The sequence below is a fragment of the Manis pentadactyla genome, chromosome 15 (genome assembly GCF_030020395.1).
Source record: "Manis pentadactyla isolate mManPen7 chromosome 15, mManPen7.hap1, whole genome shotgun sequence".
NCBI lineage: Eukaryota > Metazoa > Chordata > Mammalia > Pholidota > Manidae > Manis > Manis pentadactyla.
In genome coordinates, this window is record NC_080033.1 from 10008546 (window position 1) to 10021185 (window position 12640).

Sequence of the window (12640 nt, forward strand, 5' to 3'; positions counted from 1 at the left end):
CTTGGGGTCTTGAGCAGTGCCCCCGGGTCCGGTAGCTCAGGCCTGGAGCGGGCAGCAGCGGCACCTGGGGCTGGGGGTGCGCTTTCCTCACGCTGCCCTGTCTCAGTGGAGGCCAGAGACGGGAGTCGGGTCCCAGCTGGAGGGGCTGATGCTGAGCGTGGGCACAGTGCAGGGGGTGCCAGGGAGTCTTGGCTGGCCTGATGTGGCTGCTAGCATGGCTCCCGGGCACCAGCAGGGGCAGGGAGAGACTCAGAAAGCTGGTGTCGGTGGATGCGAGCACCTGGGCCAAAGCTGGCAAGACCTGCAGAGGCTGTGGCAGCTGCACTGGGCCTTGTGCTCACTGGAGGCAGAATCTGCTGAGAGCACGTCTGCCCCCAAGAGCTTCTGCTTTTCTTCCGCGTTCCCATGGGGCTCAACGCATCTCCGCTTTGCCAGTTTGGGCTGGGTGATATCTTGGGGTCCGTGCACAGCGCCCCTCCTCTTCCTTCCCCGGTGAGACGAGCTCTTTCTAGCTGTAAAGTTCCTTCTTGGCGGTTCAGTGCTCGCTCAGGGGATGGGATGACGCTGCCAAGGGGTGTTGTTTTCCATCTCTTCTTGTGCAGCGATTCTCAGATTTTTTATTTCCACAGTTGCCAAAACTTCCTAAGTGGACGTTAAGGTCTCCCAGAGCTGTTTTGTTCATGATAGCAGTTCACTCGTTGATGTTTTCCGTGGTGTGGGGACTCACCCGAGGACCAGGTCTGGGCAGGTGCCCCAGCAGGCCACACCCCTCCCCTCCGGAAATACAGGTGGGGCCCCCTGAGGACCCAGGCGGGCCCCAGCCTGCTTGTCCAGCTCTGCACCTGTGAGGCGAACAGAGAGAACCAGACGGACAGATTCACGGCCTGGCAGACGAGGGCCTCTGACACAGGAAAAGGGAGCTGATTCTCTCTTACCAGTGTTCTTGTGAATGGGTCCCGGTGCACATGCACACATTTCCTTTAAAGTATATACTTATGATCATCGCCGGGTGTCTCTTACTTTACTGGGTAAGTCAGTCTTCTCTCTAATTGATTCATGTAATTAGCATTCCTACAGGGAGCCTATTGGAATTCTGTGTGTCCACTACTCTCTCCCACGATTGATATTCAGGGAAACGGTGCCAGACCACTGAGTAGGGAAGATCCCCACACATCAAATGCAAGGAAACTCCAGCACAGGCTGGGACTCTTAGAGTGCAACAAGAAGAGTCCCACTCTGGCTTTACTGGTTTGTGAAAGTCAATTCTGTGCATCACTTCCCGACTGCACCAGGGCCTCACGCTGGACCTTAAACTTGGCCATGAAGGGAGCATATACACCAGAGAAACGGGCAAATGCCATGAGTCAGCGTTTTTAACAGCAGGCCAGTCCAGCTCTCCCTTCAAAGGATGTCTTGGCTCCAGGAGGTATTTCTGAGCAGACTGCACAGCGGCATCTGATGACAAGTGGAAGGCTTGTGGGGCCCAGAGAGGGTGTTAGGGCATCACTTTGGATTTATCTTTATCAGGCTTGATTGTTGTTATTGTTGTTGTGACAATTTATTAAAAGAGATTGCCTGCTCTGCAGTCGAGAGATGGAGATTCCTTGGTGTCCTTCAAGGTATGTATTAACTAGCAATAAATAAAAATTTATCACACAAACACGTACCAGAGCAGATGTGTCTGGCGATGGCGACCCAATCAGCATGCAGGGGATAAGCAGATTCACGGAAATGGGGAGAGACAGGAGCCAGTCAAGACCCTCAGCTGTGGTCGGGAGGGAACATCCTGCAGCTTAACGGCAGAAGAGCCCAGGCATCGTCCCTGCACGTGAGCACCGCCTCCTCCGCCCCACCGTGGCCTGCACACGGCTCACACAGCCTGCGCCCCAGACGCTTCTCCAGAAGCTCCGGGGCACCCAAGGTCACTTCCCAGGCTCTGCCCTCGGGATCCTTGGCTTGTTCTCCTGCGTGGGCCTCCTGGCTGCACCTTGGCGGTTTGCAGGGCCGTGTCGAGCCTGGAACAGCAGCACCCCGAGGACCACCAGGACCACACCAGCCACGCCCATCCAGACGAGATTCCCCACCGTGTAATCCTGGGGGTGGGAGGCTGGGAATTGTGGGCAAAGAGGTCACAGAGGTCAGCGCCGACCGCAATCACCCCAGGATCCTGGATGTATACCCTGAGTACCCACATTCCCCTGACAGGATAGGACCCTCGGCCCGGCCCTGTGGCTGAGAATTGCTCCTGTTCACCTTTCTTGGGGGCCGACTGGTTCTGGGATGTTCTGATGGGGTCAGCTGCCCCTGAGGACAGTAAAAAGCGGGGCTGGATGAGGAGTTGAGGAGCCTGGGCTCCGTGGCCTTCCAACCCCCCCATTTCTCGTGAGATGCCCTCAAGCCGCCTGACCAGCCCTCCCTCTGCTGCAGGAGGACCCACTCTGCTCCCATTGGGTTCCTTCAGTCTCCCTGTCTTTCCAATTCATGCTTTGCTTCTGAGTCTGTTTGGAGCAGATGTGGCCCCGAGAGCTCAGGCCTCAGGGGAAAAACGGTCTCGATACAGAAATAACTGAGCTCTTGTCCTGTTTATTCTTGGGTCGGGCACCATGTGAGCTCTCTCTTCTGGATGTGAGAACTTCCCTTCACTCAGCGGCTGGGGACCCAGATCCTAGGCTGAGGGGCTGGCCTCGGGGTCGCCTGAGTGCAGGAGCACAGAGGGTTAGGCTCTGCCCCGGGTCCCCCCACTGCACTCCCACCCCGTTTCCTCCCTCTCAGGGCTGCATTTTAATCACCACCTGGAGTTGCCCATCTACTTATTCTGCCATTAAATCATACTTCACAGAGTCAGGCCTACTCGCAGGGGACACACACAGACAGATATGCATTTTCTGAAGGGTGGTATTAATTCAGATGGGCGTGCAAAGTGAATTTCTGCTTTGTGAGTGTGGTCCTGTGTGCGTCTACCAAGGCAGGCCTGTTGTGAGCAGTGCCACAGACACAGTCACACTTGACATGACATTTAAGCTGATTCCTGAATAAGAGACAGTGCCCGAGAGGGTCGCATGAAGACCCAGACAAGGCACATCGCAGGCTACAGGAAGAGCGGGTCCCAGACGGGTCTAAGCATGTTCTTGGGGAAGGAAGGAAGTCGTGTCTGCGGGATGGAGGGAGGGGCCAGAGGAGAGGCGGGCGCTGGGCGCTGGGCGCTTGGGGCACGTGAGTCAGGCGAGGGGCGCAGGCCAGAGGAGGAAGCCCACCCTCCTCCTCCTCCACCTCACCTCTTTCTCGCGCCATGAAACTTTGGAAACTGCTGCACATATTCAAGGAGAGAAGACTAATCGCTTGTCTTATATCTTAAAAGACTATCTACCTTTCCCATATATAATGTCCAGAAAGAGGAGGGCACAGTTCTCGTCTTCAAATCGTTAAGGCACAGAGAAAATCAGTGCTGTTGTAAAACTGGGTGGGCACAAAAAAATAGGGAATCCTTCAAATTGACTCTACCCTTTTGACATAAAAAAATATTAAAGGTCAGTCTTCTTACAGATCTCCATATGAAGCACTGAAATAGGCTTATACTTTTCAGAAACTATGAATGAGTGACAGACATAACCCTGTAGGGTTAGCATCCTAGGATTTGATACCAAAAGACTTTTAAATATATCTCACCATGATTATAAATCAGAGAAAATGTAATTGTTCAGGAGGCATACAATTGTCTGGAAAAGAAATTCACAATTTAGTTTTTCAAGAAGTTTTTTCCCTAAGGAAACCCTGCTGAAACAGAGAAATGAAGAGAAATGGTAAGTCCATAGTGCTGTTGCAGAAAACAGATTTTTCAGTGTGTTTGCCACAGGGTGACTTGGGCTAACCATGGGGATGTTTCCTTAAAATGACACTGTTACATTTAGCATTTTACATTGTCGTCATTATCAAGAGGTATTTGATGTCAGTGAATTTGGTGCACAATGACGAGTGAAATTTCAGTTTCCTTGGGGTTGGTTTAAGTGTTATCAGTAAAGCAGTGATCAATTGAAAAGTGATTGATTTCCGAGGGGTCTGGGCAGATGGCAGAACAGGAGGCCACTGTGACAGCCCCCTCCCAGCACACACGCAGGCAGCAACCATGCATCATGAAACTCATTCAGAAAACGACCTGAGGTCCCGCAGAACGGACCTTCCCCAGCTGATGCCACAGAGGAGGCCACACTGACAGTGTAAAAGGGGCAGAGCTGCTTGGGCTCCAAGCCCAGCCCAGCCCAGTACCTGGAGGGAAGGAGGCACAGGGGGGAAGAGGGATAAAGCTCAGGAAACGCTTTGCCTGGTCCTTGAGAGCGGCGCTGGGAAGATGAGCTCCTACAACTTCAGGCTTCAGCCCGCGGGCTTCCCTGCACCCCAGCCTTCCCCTGTGCAGGCACCTCTACAAGCGACTCCCACCCCGGCACACCCGGGGACCAGCCCCACCCTGACAGAGCCCCCAGAGCATCCCCAGCCCCAAGGAGGGGAGGAGGTGGCCCCACTCAGCAGCACACCTGTAGGAGATCCAACCAGGCCTCCCGGGCACCTGGCCAGGAAGAAACCCTAATCAAAGTGCAGCTGCAGTGGTTGGGCCGCCAGTGCCGCCAGCCGGGCAGAGAGGCGGGCTCCCCCACAGCCCACTCGCAGAGTCAGGGCTCAGACACACAGGAGGGTGGAAAGAGCCTGGCAGGGGATCCCCCTGGGGCACCTGGTCCTCATGGCAGGGATATTGCCCTTCTGGGCAACACAGGATGCCTGTCACATCAGACCACTGCTCTGAAGTCCGGGTGACACTGCCCACCTCCCTGATACATGGAAACAGATGCAGAGAGCCAGACAGCATGAGGAGGAGAGGAACACGGGCCAAGTGAAAGGAGAAGAAAATGCTAGAAGAACTGCTAAATGAGGTGGAGATAAGCGATCTACCCAATAATTAGCTCAAAGTGCTGGTCACAAAGGTGGGGAGAGGAGTGGATGAGCTCAGACAAGATTTCAGGGACGGGATAGAAATGTAAAAGTGAGCTGCTCAGAGCTCAAGAATACCACTGAAATGAACAGCACAGAGGAGGGACCCCGCAGCAGGTCTGAAGGTGCAGAAGATTGGGGCAGTGATCGGGGACACAGGGCAGTGGGAGGCACCCAGGCAGAAGAGCAAATGGACAAAAGCATTCAAAAACCTGAGGGGCACGTAAGGAACGCCCATGGGACCACAGCAAGGACACTGACGCCGGCATTGTGGGTAAGAGGAGAGAAAGGGCGGAGGACATATTTGATGAAGTTATAGCTGAAACTACCCCACCTGGGGAAAGAAACAGGCATCCAGGTCCAGGAGGCACCAAGAGCCCCAAACAAGATGAAGCCAAGGATCCTCACCAGGACACAAGAAAACTAAAAAGGCAAAGATTAAGGATGAAAAAGCACCTTCAAAGCACCAGTAGGAGAGGAGACATTCCTGGGCCAGGGGAGCCCCATAAGGCCGTCAGCTCATTATCAGCAGAAACTCTACAGCCAGGGCGGAGGGGCTTGATGCACTCACAGGGCTGGAAGGACAAAACCTACAGCCAGGACTCCCCTGCCCACAAGGTCATCGTTCAGATTGGAAAGTGAGAGAGAATCTCCCAGACAGGCGACAGTTAGAGGGGTTCGCCACCGTTACACCAGCCTTACAGAGATGTTAAATGGACTGCTTAAAGCGGGGGGGCATAAGGAGACCTAGGAAATTCAGAAAAGGGAAAAATATCACTGGTGGGAAGAGCACGGAAGGTCGCAGATCCGTCAGGTACCAGCTAGGATGAAGTTCCAAAGAAATAGCAAAATCACTTCCATACACTAGGCAAGGGATATACAAAATAAAAAGATGTAAGTCATGGCATCATATAGATAAAGAGGAGGGTGAATAATAACAGGGTAGTGCTTGCAGAACGTGTTCAAACGTAACGACCCTCAGCCTAATATAGACGATTCTGTATATGATACATAAAATATGTAAGATGCAATATATGACACACTGTAAATGGCCATGCCACCCCGCAATCTACACACGCAGTGCAATCCCTACCCAGATTCCAACGGCATTGTACACGGAGCTGGGGCACATAGTCCCCACCATGCTTGCAGCCACAGAGCACCCCCGGGGCAGAGCAATCCTGAGGAGGAGGAGCAGAGCTGGAGGGACCACGCTCCCTGGCACAAACGCTACGAAAGGCCTGTGATAATCAAAACACTGTGTGTGGGACTGACCCCAAATATGTAGAATCAAAGCACAAGACTAATAAGCAAACAAATGAAAGCCCTAAACAGACTTAGACGGAAGGTGTGGGGACGGGCGAAATGCATGCAGGGGATAAAGAGGGAGAACCTTCCAGTCATAAAATATGTAAGTCGTGGGGATGAAAGGTACAGGATGGGGAACACGGTCGGTAATCCGGGAATCATTGTGTGTGGTGACGGTGGCAAGTGAGCGTTTATAATGCACACGAATGTCAAATCCCCACACCGTAAACCTGTAACCACTATAATATCACATTAACTACTCTTCAAGTTTTCTTAAATGGAAAAGCCCAACTGATTTCTTATGAAGGTAAAATACAAATAAATTTTATAACAAATAAAAATGTAAAATAAATAAAGTGAGGTAACTGAAAATAAAATTAAGTAAAAACCATAAAGAAATCACACAAGTGGCGAGGTTACCTGGAGAGCCAGCCCCGCCCTCCTCGGTCTCAGGGGAACCCTGAGCTGGGAGGCCCATGGGCGCAGAGGGAGCCCTGCAGGGAGGGACCCATGGCTGCTTCTCTGTAGGATGGCGTCAGGTCGGGCTGCACACCCAGGGCCTCCCCTTCTGATCTGGACACTAAGGAGTGAACAGGGCCCCCTGACTTCCCACTGTGTCTGCTCACGACCTCCTGGGTCACCCCCACCTCCCTCCACCTGTCCCCACCCCATCTGTGCTGACACTGTGGGATTGGGGCCCAGGGGGACACCTCTCTTCCATCCCTCCTGGGCTAGGCTTCCTCTGAGGTCCCCCTGCACCCCTCATTCATTCCTGTCCCAGGCCCTCTTGAGGATTGGGACCAGAGCTGACCCAGCTCAGACAGGATAGGTCAGGGGCCCCTGACCTGAGACCCGGAGATCCAGGGGGTCACTGGGCTGTGACAACAGGTAGGGGGTGCTGCTCTTTGAGCTGTAGCACCTGTAGGTGCCCCCGTGGGTTGAGGTCACAGAGCTTATGGGGAATTCGGCCTGGCTCTGCTGTGCCCAGTTCTTTGATCTGAGATGGAGGTGGGGCTGGGCTGCCCCCTCCTTGGACAGAAGGAAAGTGTCTCCCAGGCTCCATGAGTTGCACAGCAGGGTCACCTTCTCCCCTGAGGCCACTGTGGGGCCTGGCTGCACCGAGAGGGAGGGTCTGTCTGGGAGCTGTCCTAGAGAGAGGAAGGTGGGTGAGGGGTGCTGCTGCCCTATTCTGACAGAGCCACCAGCCTCTCTGCCTCTCTCCCTCCCTGGGGTCCCCACACTCCAAAACTGGACATCACCACTGGGGCTCCCGGCAGGCCCTGTGCAGAGTCTGGGCTCCTGACTGAACCGCCGGCTCCTCACCTGCCACCAGGACGTCCAGGAGGTCCCTGGGGGGCCGACCACTCGGAGGAGAGGCTGTATCCCCCGTAGCACCTGTACCAGCCCCCGTGTGAGGGTTTCATAGAGCCCAGGGGGATGTGGGCCTGGGGCTGCCGCACAAAGCTCTGGGGGAGGCCTCGTCCCCCATCCTGAGTGGAGCAAACATGTCATGGCCGACATCAGAGTGACACCGGGGGGTCAGGTTCTGCCCAGGGGTCACGACAGGGCCCTGTTGGCTCAGGAGGGAGGGCTTCCCGGACACACCTGGGGAAAGACCAGCAGGCATGGCAGGGGCTGCTCCCCAAGTCCCCTCCCATCCCGACCCAGGTCTCACTGTCTCCCACGCACTGTGTCTCTGGCCCAGGGGCCCCGGGCTTCCCTCAGCCCACCCCCCAATCTGGGCTCCCCTGGGAGCAGAGCCTCCTAACCTGTCTGGTGCCTCCAAACCCAGAGGGGGCAGGGCTGGTGAGGACCTGGGACCAGGAGCTCCAGGGGGTCACTGGGCTCCGACCACACCTGGAGGCTCTTCCTCAAATAGCTGTAGCATCTGAACATCCACCTGCGGCTGGGGGTCACGGGGCCCACGGGGAACAGGGCCTGGCGCTGCCCACCAGGGAGCTGCTGTGCATCCAGGGTCCTGGAGGGCTTGTGTTCTCCATCCTCAGTCAGAATGAACTGTTTGAATCCCTGCCGTGAGTGACACTGAAGTGTCACATTCCCTCCTGAGGTCACGACAGGGCTGGGCAGGGCTGAGAGTCTGGGTTTCCTGTAGGTGCCTAGGAGAGGGGAGGCGGCCATGATAAATGGGGCTCACGTCCCCACACACCCCCAGGGCTGGGCTGGGAGAGGGGACACCCGAGAGCAGACCCCCTTCCTGAGGGCAGAGCCTGGGGTTGGGGCCTTGAGTGGGTCTCACCTGTCACCACCAGCTCCAGGGGGTCACTGCACTCTGACCAGCCAGGGGGCTGTGATAGGAACAGCGACACGTCCCTGTGCGCGGCCTTGTCATGGTTTGGATGGAGAACGTGGCCTTGTCCCCGGGCCCCAGTGGCCTCTGCAAGTTCCAGGTTACTAAGCTTCCCTCTTTCTCCAGATGGTACTCCTGGGCCCCCAGGGTGCCCTGACACCAGATGGTTACGGGGCTCCCCTGGGGGACCACAGAGCCTGGCTCAGCCCAGATGGTGGGTTTGGGGGGGGGTCCCTGGAAGGAAACCAGAGGCTGGGTCCCAAGCCCTCCCACCCCAGGTCCCCAGCTCAGCCCTAAACCTCCCAGATGCCCTACTGCTCAGCCCAGACCTGCAGGTCTCCATGCCCAGCTGCCCAGGGGGGGCCCTTGTCCCCGTGAGGAGGAGGGGGCTGGGCCCCTGGGGACAGACACACCGGCCTGCATGCAGGTCCTCGGGCCCACAGTCAGCCCTGGGAGAGAGTCCGGTGAGGTCCCTGCCCTGGAGCCCGAGCAGAGCCCCCCTCCCCGTGAGGCTGCTGAGCCCCCGGGTCTCCACAGACCAGGCTGGGCTGGGGGATGGGTCCCTCCCTGACCAGGGCGCCCCCAGCGCTCACCTAGGCAGAGCAGGGCTGTGAGGGTGGGCGTCATGGCGGCTGCTCCCTGTGGCCACGGTGCCCGGAGGACAGGCTGACCACAGGGTGTGGCACTGGGAGGAGGCTCTGTGTCACGGGGCCCACATGTCAGCAACCCCTCTAAAGCTGAGAAATGGTCTCTGTAGTATTTCTGAAATAGGCAACCACAGTTATGCAAGAAGGGGAAACTAAAGTTTCCAAAATTGAGAGGGAACCACAGCGGGAGAGGCCAGACTGAGTGGCCTCTGGTGCCGGGCACAGCCCTCGCTCATCAGAGGGGAGGTGTCTTTCTGGGGACAGGAGAGGGGGCCCGTTTCCTAAGGAGGGAGGCTCCGGGCTCCGGGTGAATAGAGGGTGTGTCCCCCCACCCAGGTTTGGGACGGGCGCTGGCACCCCTCTGCCCCCCACCCCCGCCCCAGCACTGACCCCGCCCCCGTGTGGGGGGGAAGCAGGGTCTGTCCAGGGGAGTCTGACAGGAGCGCGTCTCCGGGTCACTCTGGAAGTGACCGTTTCAGGCACCTCAAATACAGTTCTTAAGGTCCAGGTCCGCAGCCATAGATACGTGCTTCCCCATGTCATTTAAAGGTGCTGTGGATCCTATAGCCTGGATTTTCCAACCCATCGAAAACCGATTCTGACGTTCATCACAAGGTCTCTGGAGATGCAGACAATTTTCCTAAGACATCTCTGTCCCAAGATTCTGCAGATGGAATAGAGAACATTGGGTGTAGACTGTGGGCACGTGGCTTACCTTTAGCCTTCCATCTCATTTTGTGTATATTCTGGCTGAGAATCCCGCCAGGGCCTGAGTTCTTTGTGGGGATGGTTCTGCTTACGGTTCGGGCTGCCTCTTGCTCCGGATGTTCTGTGAGTATCGTGATCTTTTTGTTTGTAATTCACATTCCCTGGAACTTTGTGGGGATTTTTGAGGCTTGTGCTGGGGGAAACCTCCTTCCTCTCCCCAACTTGGTTTTACTTCTTCCAGGCCCCTGGGGCACTACCAGCCTCCGTAAATGTTAAATCCGCATCATTCGGTAAGTGAAAATCTGTAGTGTTTCCAGACACGCGGGTGGCATGAACTCGGGCCACGCAGCGGTGTGAGGGCGGGCCCCCCAGACGTGTGCTCCCAGAGGCGACGTTCTTCCCTTCAGCCGGAGCCAAGGCAAGTCGCACAACTTTTTCTGCTCTCTTTTTCATGTAAAAATTATTTTTGTGACCCACCCTTTCTCTGAGGGCCCAGTTCTTTGTGGTTCCTGGTTTTAGGGAGTCTCCAACCCAACCCGAATTTGAGCTCACAGATTTGCTCCTGAACCCCCGTTTTGCCATTTTAAAACTAGAATTCTAGGCCACCTGGGGTTAGCCAGTGCTCCGAGAGCAGCCGATGCCCCTAGTATTTGCTTACCTCCCTAAATCCATGCTCATTTCACTCTGATTTGAGAGGATTTCCATTTGCAAATTCAGTCATGTTTTACTTTTACTTAAAAAATATTTGTATGGAGGTACACACAATAAAATGCACAAATCCTAGTGTACAGCCTGATGGGTTTTGACATGGGTGTACACTCATGGAACGTCTGCTAAGATATCAGACATTCTCACTAATTTTTTTCCCTTTCACCTATTTCATCCATCCCCTATGCCCCTGTGGCAACCACCAGTCAGTTTTCTGTGTTTATGAGCCTATTTCCATTTTGTTGTTCATTTGTTTCATTTTTTAGGTCCTGCATATAAGTGAAACCTTACTGTCTTGGTCTTTCTCCACCTGGCTTATTTCACTGAGCATAGCACCCTCAATGTCCATCCACATTGTTGCAGATAGCAAGATTTCCTTCTTTTTATGGCTGAGTAATATTCCATTGTATATATGTACCACTTCTTTATTCGTCATCTGTCAGTGGACATCTAGGTTGTTTCCTTACCTTGGTTATTGTGAATAATGTGGCAATAAACATAGGGGTGTCTATATTTTTTCAGATCAGGGATTTTGTTTTCTTCAGGTGAATTCCTAGAAGTGGAGTTACTGGGTTGAATGGTATTTCTACTTTCACTTTTTTGAGCAACCTCCATACTGCTTTGCATGGTGGACTCACCAATTGACATCTCCACCAACAGTGCAGGAGGGTTCCCTTTCTCCACTTACTCCCCAACACTTGTTATTTCTTCTCTTTGATAGTAGCCATTCTGGCTAGTGTGAGGTGATATCTCACTGTAGTTTTGACTTTCATGTCTCTGATGATTAGCGATGTGGCACAACTTTTCATGTGCCTGTTGGCCATCTGTATGTCTTCTTTAGAAAAATGTCTATTTGGTCCTCTGTCCATTTTTAAATCTGGTGTTGGGTTGTATGAGTTCTTTATATATTTTGTATATTAACCCCTTATTAGATATATTAATATTAGCCCCTTATCAGATATGTAGTTTGCAAATATCTTCTCCCATTCAGTAGGTTGCCTTTTCATTTTGCTGATGGTGTTCTTTGCTGTCCAGAAGCTTGCAAGTTTGATATAGTCCCACTTGTTCATTTTTGCTTTTGTTTCCCTTGCCTGGGGAGACAGATCCAGAAAAAAAAAGACAAATGCTGATGTTCAGGAGTTCACTGTCTCTGTTTTCTCCCAGGAGTTTTATGGTTTCAGGTCTTATATTTAGGTGTTCAATCCATTTCAAGTTTGTTTTTCTGCCTGGAGTAAGAATAATCCAGTTTCATTCTCCTGCATGCAGCTGTTTGGTATTCCCAACATCATTTACTGAAGAGACTGTCTTTTCCCTATTTGTCTCTTCTTGCCTCCTTTGTCACCTATTAATTGACCATATAGGGTTTATTTCTGGACTCTTTATTCTGTTTCATTGGCCTGTGTATCTGTTCTTGTGTCAGCACCATATATATGGTATGTATGTAATACACATATTATGTAATATGCATAAAATGGTTTGTGATATATGTGTATAAATCAAGTAAATAAGGAAAATATTTTGTGATATATATAGCACATATTTAAAGTCCTTATTGTCCCTAAAATGTTGAGTATTTATTAGGCAAAATCCAGACATCCCTAATTCTTTCCGTATTGCTAGCGTGTACATTCTCTTCTTGGTTATGTATGGTGCAATTTAATTATAGCAATAACAGTAAGAAGATATTACTAAAAAATCTAATACTTTATGATGTTAGTAAAATACTTCAACATGGAATGTTTGTTTAAATCTCTGAAATACTAAGAAAAAAGGGTGATGACATTACATCATATCAAAGCTTGGAGAATGTTAGAATCAAAAAAGCAGATTCAGCAAGATGTCAGATTCACAGAGATGTCAGCAGAATGGCATAATACGAGTTCCTACCATTAAGCCCCAAAGATAATTGGTTTGGCAACCAAAGCTGGAGGCGGGTGAACCCCACCTCTCAAATGCTCCCAAGGCCATGTTGCTGACCTGC

The 12640-nt window shown here is 52.8% G+C and overlaps 1 pseudogene; it reads right to left on the bottom strand.

Annotated features, from left to right (window-relative positions):
• Positions 1-1744: 1744 nt before the first annotated feature.
• Positions 1745-9223, bottom strand: LOC130678897 (leukocyte immunoglobulin-like receptor subfamily A member 6; annotated as a pseudogene).
• Positions 9224-12640: the final 3417 nt, after the last annotated feature.